The sequence below is a fragment of the Ictidomys tridecemlineatus genome, chromosome Y (assembly GCF_052094955.1).
Source record: "Ictidomys tridecemlineatus isolate mIctTri1 chromosome Y, mIctTri1.hap1, whole genome shotgun sequence".
In the NCBI taxonomy this organism is placed as follows: Eukaryota; Metazoa; Chordata; class Mammalia; order Rodentia; family Sciuridae; genus Ictidomys; species Ictidomys tridecemlineatus.
The window spans coordinates 25,508,082-25,515,678 of record NC_135494.1 but is presented as its reverse complement, the minus strand read 5'-3'; positions in this window follow the sequence as shown (position 1 = coordinate 25,515,678).

The window sequence follows — 7,597 nt, the reverse complement described above, 5'->3', positions numbered from 1 at the left end:
ACCTCAGTCACCAGAACCCCAGTCACCCAGAACCCCAGTCACCCAGAATCCAGTCACCCAGAACCCAGTCACCCAGAACCCAGAACCCAGTCACCCAGAACCAAGAACCCAGTCACCAGAACCCAGTCACACAGAACCCAGAACCCAGCCATGTAGAACCCCAGTCACCAGAACCCAGTCACCCAGAACCCAGTCACCCAGAACCCAATCACCCAGAACCCAGTCACCCAGAATCCCAGTCCACAGAACCCAGTCACCTAGAACCCAGTCACCCAGAACCCAGAACCCAGAACCCAGCCACAAGAACCCAGTCACCCGGAACCCAGAACCAAGCCACGTAGAACCCCAGTCACCCAGAACCCAGTCACCCAGAACCTCAGTCACCAGAACCCAGTCACCCAGAACCTCAGTCACCAGAACCCAGTCACCCAGAACCTCAGTCACCAGAACCCAGTCACCCAGAACCCAGTCACCTAGAACCCAGTCACCCAGAACCCAGAACCCAGAACCCAGCCACCAGAACCCAGTCACCTGGAACCCAGAACCAAGCCACGTAGAACCCCAGTCACCCAGAACCCAGTCACCCAGAACCTCAGTCACCAGAACCCAGTCACCCAGAACCTCAGTCACCAGAACCCAGTCACCCAGAACCCCAGTCACCCAGAACCCAGAACCCAGTCACCAAGAACCTAGAACCCAGTCACCCAGAACCCAGTCACCAGAACCCAGAACCCAGTCACCCAGTCACCCAGTCACCAAGAACCCAGAACCCAGTCACCAGAACCCAGTCACACAGAACCCAGAACCCAGTCACCAGAACCCAGTCACCCAGAACCCAGTCACACAGAACCTAGAACCCAGGCACCCAGAACCCAGTCACCCAGAACCCAGTCACCCAGAACCCAGAACCCAGTCACCCAGAGCCCAGTCACCAGAACCCAGAACCCAGTCACCCAGAATCCCAGTCACCCAGAACCCAGTCACCCAGAACCCAGAACCCAGTCACCAGAACCCAAAACCCAGAACCCAGTCACCCAGAACCCAGAACCCAGTCCACAGAACCCAGTCACAAGAACCCAGTCACCCAGAATCCCAGTCCACAGAACCCAGATCCCAGTCACCCAGAACCCAGTCACCCAGAACCCAGTCACCCAGAACCCAGAACCCAGTCACCCAGAACCCAGTCACCCAGAATTCCAGTCCACAGAACCCAGTCACAAGAACCCAGTCACCCAGAATCCCAGTCCACAGAACCCAGAACCCAGTCACCCAGAACCCAGTCACCCAGAACCCAGTCACCCAGAACCCAGAACCCAGAACCCAGTCACCCAGAACCCAGAACCCAGCCACGTAGAACCCCAGTCACCCAGAACCCAGTCACCCAGAACCCAGCCACGTAGAACCCCAGTCACCAGAACCTAGTCACCCAGAACCCAGAACCCAGTCACCCAGAACCCAGTCACCCAGAACCCAGAACCCAGAACCCAGCCACAAGAACCCAGTCACCCGGAACCCAGAACCAAGCCACGTAGAACCCCAGTCACCCAGAACCCAGTCACCCAGAACCTCAGTCACCAGAACCCAGTCACCCAGAACCTCAGTCACCAGAACCCAGTCACCCAGAACCTCAGTCACCAGAACCCAGTCACCCAGAACCCAGTCACCTAGAACCCAGTCACCCAGAACCCAGAACCCAGAACCCAGCCACCAGAACCCAGTCACCTGGAACCCAGAACCAAGCCACGTAGAACCCCAGTCACCCAGAACCCAGTCACCCAGAACCTCAGTCACCAGAACCCAGTCACCCAGAACCTCAGTCACCAGAACCCAGTCACCCAGAACCCCAGTCACCCAGAACCCAGAACCCAGTCACCAAGAACCTAGAACCCAGTCACCCAGAACCCAGTCACCAGAACCCAGAACCCAGTCACCCAGTCACCCAGTCACCAAGAACCCAGAACCCAGTCACCAGAACCCAGTCACACAGAACCCAGAACCCAGTCACCAGAACCCAGTCACCCAGAACCCAGTCACACAGAACCTAGAACCCAGGCACCCAGAACCCAGTCACCCAGAACCCAGTCACCCAGAACCCAGAACCCAGTCACCCAGAGCCCAGTCACCAGAACCCAGAACCCAGTCACCCAGAATCCCAGTCACCCAGAACCCAGTCACCCAGAACCCAGAACCCAGTCACCAGAACCCAAAACCCAGAACCCAGTCACCCAGAACCCAGAACCCAGTCCACAGAACCCAGTCACAAGAACCCAGTCACCCAGAATCCCAGTCCACAGAACCCAGATCCCAGTCACCCAGAACCCAGTCACCCAGAACCCAGTCACCCAGAACCCAGAACCCAGTCACCCAGAACCCAGTCACCCAGAATTCCAGTCCACAGAACCCAGTCACAAGAACCCAGTCACCCAGAATCCCAGTCCACAGAACCCAGAACCCAGTCACCCAGAACCCAGTCACCCAGAACCCAGTCACCCAGAACCCAGAACCCAGAACCCAGTCACCCAGAACCCAGAACCCAGCCACGTAGAACCCCAGTCACCCAGAACCCAGTCACCCAGAACCCAGCCAAGTAGAACCCCAGTCACCAGAACCTAGTCACCCAGAACCCAGAACCCAGTCACCCAGAACCCAGAACCCAGAACCCAGAACCCAGTCACATAGCGCCCCAGTTGTGGACACCGCACCGACCAGCTTCCCGTGCCAGCCTCTGCACTGTGTGCCACCCACAGCGCCAGGCTCCGGAGACGCAGGGCCAGGCAGAGGTACACCGTGTGGGGTGCGGCTGTCTCTGCCTCTGGCCCAGAGTGGAGGTCACAGCCCTGGGCAGGAAGGCTCCTGGGGCAGGAGAGCGGGTCATTGGAGGAGGCAGCCCCTGGGCAGAGCCTTACGGGTGCCGAAGAGGCGGTGAGGAGAGGGAACAGGTCAGGACAGCCCTTGCCGGCAGGGGACGGCGGTGACAGTGTGGGAAGCAGCGCGCACACAGTGCCAGCTTGCCCAGGCGCTGGGGAGCAGGGCCCCTCCAGGGAGAAATATGCATCATACAGCCCTTCCTCCTGCTCCCGGACTCCTCACAAAGGCCTGACCTGGGCCCTGGGTACGTGGAGGCCAGGGCAGCAGGGGCAGAGCTGGGAGAAGGCCAGGTGGGCCGGGGCCAGGGCGACGGGACAGCTCGCAGGCCTGGGCAGTCTGAGGGCAGAGCCACGGGACGCTGCTGGCAGGAGAAGGGCACAGTCGGACTGTGCTGGACCCATAGTCCTGGAAGGCCTGGTTCCCCCAAATCGTCCCTGACCTGCCAGACACGGTGCCACCAAAGGCTGTGGCAGGCACTCAGCTCCCAGGGAGGGAGGCAGGCCCTGGCCTGACCACGAGAGAGAACTGGGGCTGCCAGAGCCGAGGCTTGGTGAGGTGGGCGGGTGAGGTGGGCAGCTAAGGGAGGCAGGGGAGGCAGGCAGGTGAGTGAGTGGGTGAGTGGAGTGGTGAGGAGGCAGGGAGCTGGCAGGGAGGTGAGTGAGGCTGGCAGGGGAGGCTGGCAGGGGAGGTGAGTGGTGAGGAGGCAGGGAGCTGGCAGGGAGGTGGCAGGGAGCTGGACTTTGCGAGACAACAGCAGGCGTGACAGAACCCACCCAGTGGATAGAGTGTGGCCCTGACGTGGCACACCTGGGGTGGGAGGAGGATGCCCAGCACCATGCTGGGTCTGGGAGAGAAGCATCTGCCTTGGCAACAGGCGCCCACAGCGCACCTCACGTCCTGCAGGCGCACAGCGGGGCCCCTGCTGTCCTCCTGGCCAAGGGACTCCTCTGGATGTGATGGCCACAGACCCAGACCTGCCCTACCCATCAGGGCCCTCCCAGGGAGCAGGAGTGTCCAGTCGTCCCCACCAAGGCAGGAGAGGACGAGGACTGTGAGGGCTCAGGACAGACGGGACCAGCGGAGCCACGGGAGGCGCCAGGCAGCCCAGCGGGTTAAAGTCAGGGCTGACGGGAAGGAGCTGATCTGGGCCTCTCCCACACCCCCTGGGGGCCTGGCGGGAATCTCAAGCTCTGGAGCCCCCAACCCCGACCCAGGGACCCGGAGTCCCCCACCCGGCCTCCCAGCCTTCCCAGCAGGTCCACTGGTGACAGAATCACAACACACTCCCTGGCAGAAGGACTTCCCCAGACCGCGAAGCCCAGTTGCTGTGTCCTCAGATCCTGCACCTGGGGCCAAGAGAGGGGACCTCACAGAACTCATCACATTTCGCAGCAGAGCCGGCGGGCTGGGGCGGAGAGTAGGGCAGTCAGCCAGACATGTCTCCTGTGGCTCTTGTCAGGACACGCGGCAGCGTCTGCTGCTGTCATGCGGCACCGTGTCTTGCTGCGGTGAAGGCCACTGTGGTCATATCTCTGCTCAGAACACGCGTCAAGCACGACGTTCTGGGGGCCATGGTCATGGTCGAGTCAGGACGGAGAGGGACGTGCTTTCGTCCCCAGCCCTGGCTGGAGGTCTGCCCAGACTGCGCACGGAGAAGCAGACCACCAATGCAGCGTTGGAGAGGCAGCAGCAAAGGTCAGCGCTGTCCATGGTGGCCTGGCAGCCACAGGGAAAGCCCAGGGAAACGGCGGTCAACTCTGGCCCAGATGAGAGGGCCTGTCCAGGCAGCGACCCGAGCCCAGCACCGATGCCTTCTGTCCAGAGATGAAGGACACCAAACCCAGCGCTTGGAACACCCATCCTCGGCAACAGGGGACAAGCCCAGGTGCGGACAGTAAGCCCCCAGAGACCGCGACGGGGCCATGCACAGAGCTCCACAGAGAAAAAGGCGCAGTCTCTGGGCATCGCCCACCGAGTGCATGGCCAGAGCCCACGCACTTCAGTAAAGACCCAAACAGGGCTCTTCACGGAATCAATGATCCTGCTCTGAGAGCCACGAGGAAGAAGGGAGAGTTGGGAACACGGAGGGCCTCTGAACACCAGGCAACGAAGAGGGGTGCTCCCTGGGACAGGTGGACAGGTGGTCCAGTCCTCAGGCACAGAAGGAACGCAGACCGCTACCCCCAGGACAGGGACTGCCACGGTGCAGCGAGGAGGCCACGGACCCACCAGGTCAGGGTGAATGGCGACAATGGAGAAAATGATGGAATTTCATTGACGGGTCACTGCTGCATGTCACCTCCTGGGGACAGAACGAGACAGCGAGCCCTTCACTGCCCTGACTCACGTGGATCAGGAAAACAGCCGCAGAACAAAGCTCTGGAAAAGCCAAACGTCACTTTATTTCTGGGGAGCACGGAGCTGGAGGGCTGGCTGGTGTGGCCTGAGGGTGTCCCCAGGACCCCAGGTCCTGGACTCTGGCTTCCTCTCGTGCCATGGGATGTCCCTCTGACACACGCTACCCCCATGAAGTCACGCATTCCTAAGCCACCTGATGGACTGCCCAGCCTTGGGCTTTCCTCCTCCAAACCTGAGAACGGAATAGACTTTCTTCTCTGATACTTTGTTACAGCTGCAGGAAATGGGCTAAGCCAGCGCAGGAATGAGCAATCCTCTAACGGCCTCCTCGAGGTGGCCAGGCCTCTTGTCCAGTCCCAGATATGCTGGCAGGCAGCCTCCCTCTGGTAGAGCATGGACCACCCTGGAGGACCAGGGAGTGCTCAGAGAGCCGCTCCTGAGAGCAAAGGAAGTTACCAGACAGGGCTGCTCTCCAAACCTGCGATCGGACGGCCCCAAACTTACAGAGGGGACAGGGGTGGCAAAGCGACCCAACCCAGGGGGCAGTGGGCAGAAACAGTGGGAGAAGAGCCCCTCTGTCACATGCACATGTGAGCGCACACACACGCGCGTGCACACACACGCGCGTGCACACACACACACACACACACACACACACCCCTCAGGCAGACCCCAGAGGTATGAGAGTCGGTAGCAGAATCTCTAGTGAAACACAGAGGGTCATGCCACACAGAGAAGAAGTGTTTTTAAATGAGACGCAAGAGGAAAATCATTGAGAAGAAATGGATACGTTGACGACATTAGAATACGAGGCTTCTGGAAAGATTCTCTTACAAAACGAGACAGTGTAATAAAAAACCACAGCTTGACCTTTGTCTCTGTCTGTCCACTCCAGCTGCCATGACCGGGGCTGCGGACCCATGCCCAGACCTCAGGCAGTCACAGTCCTTTCTCTTCTCTGTGCTTGACCTGGGGAGACAGGAAGTCCCTCTCGTAAGGACACAGTGCTGTCACGCAGGCCCACTGTCACATCCTCATTCCACTTCAGTCTTTCCTCAGAGGCCTCATCTCCAAACATGGCCATCCTGGAGGTCCCAGCTTCACCATGTGGCCTTGGGGACAGGGGCACTTGGTCCATGACACAGGTAACCATCTCCCAGCCAATATCCAGGCTGAGTAGGAGGCCACGTTGGCAAGGCCTGAAGAGGGGTCCACTGTGGGGCAAGGGAGATACGGGGTCAAGGGAAACCCCAGGTCTCTGGCACAAGCCACTGTGGACGGAGGTGCCCTTCCCCCCACGTGTGCAGTCACATGCTCTTACACACCATGTATATTAAAATACACGTTTACACTCACATGTGCACCACATGTGCACACCTAGATAACACGTGGGTTGCACGCACACCGATATGTGCGTACATGTCACACATGTGCATTCACTCACAGTGCGTGTCCACACACTCATAAGGCATGTTTATACTCGCCCTCCACACACCCCACGTTGACCCACAGTCCACATGTACATACATGTATGTCCTGCACATGGCCACACACACCTTTCCCCTCCCTAGGGACAGAGGCAGGCCTCCTGTGGGGGTGGGGGACGCTGACTTTTTTGGACGTGGTGACATTTTGAGACACAGAGTATCTGTGGGTCACCCTGGAGAGGTTAGGGACAGGCCACAGAGACGCTGGGGGCCAGAAGCCCACCCAGTGCTTTGGAGCTGAGGTCGGGGATGGTCGGCCTCCAGGTATATGACACCGTCCAGGAAAGAGGTGGAGGGACTCTGAGGCCCAGGCAGCTGGCAGGGATTCCTTTGTCCCCCAGCCATGTGACCGCTGGCCAGGAGTCCCTGTGGGCTGGAGCCCCGGGCAGTGGCTCTTGTTCCCTGTGCTTCCCTGGCTCCAGGCTCCAGGTGCACCCCCTAGGACTCAGCCTCGGCCCACTTGGCTCTGTTCTGGGTGACGTTGGGCACAGTTGGTCACAGGCCCTCTGCTCCCTGCCCCGCTGACCTCCCGAGGCTGCTGTGAAACACGGGAGGACACGGGCAGTGAAAGGCCAACCCTGTCCCGGGCTCAGCCTCCGTATGAGCGCCTGCTGGGGGCAGGGATCTCCCTGGGCCTGAGAGGGGAGGCCCCGGGTGAGGATGGCACTCCAGGCCTCACAGCCCTAAGGGACTGAGGCAGAGCTGTTGGCACCTGTCTACACCTGGGCCAGCGAGTGCCTTGTAAAATGCAGACCCGCGAGCTGTTGTGGTGATTTTATCCCGGGGCTCTCAGATTTCTGACCTCTTTCTCACACCATTCTGTGGACACCATCCTTTGCTCCTTCCTCGGTGTGCAGACCCCACGGTCACTGGATTCTGTATTC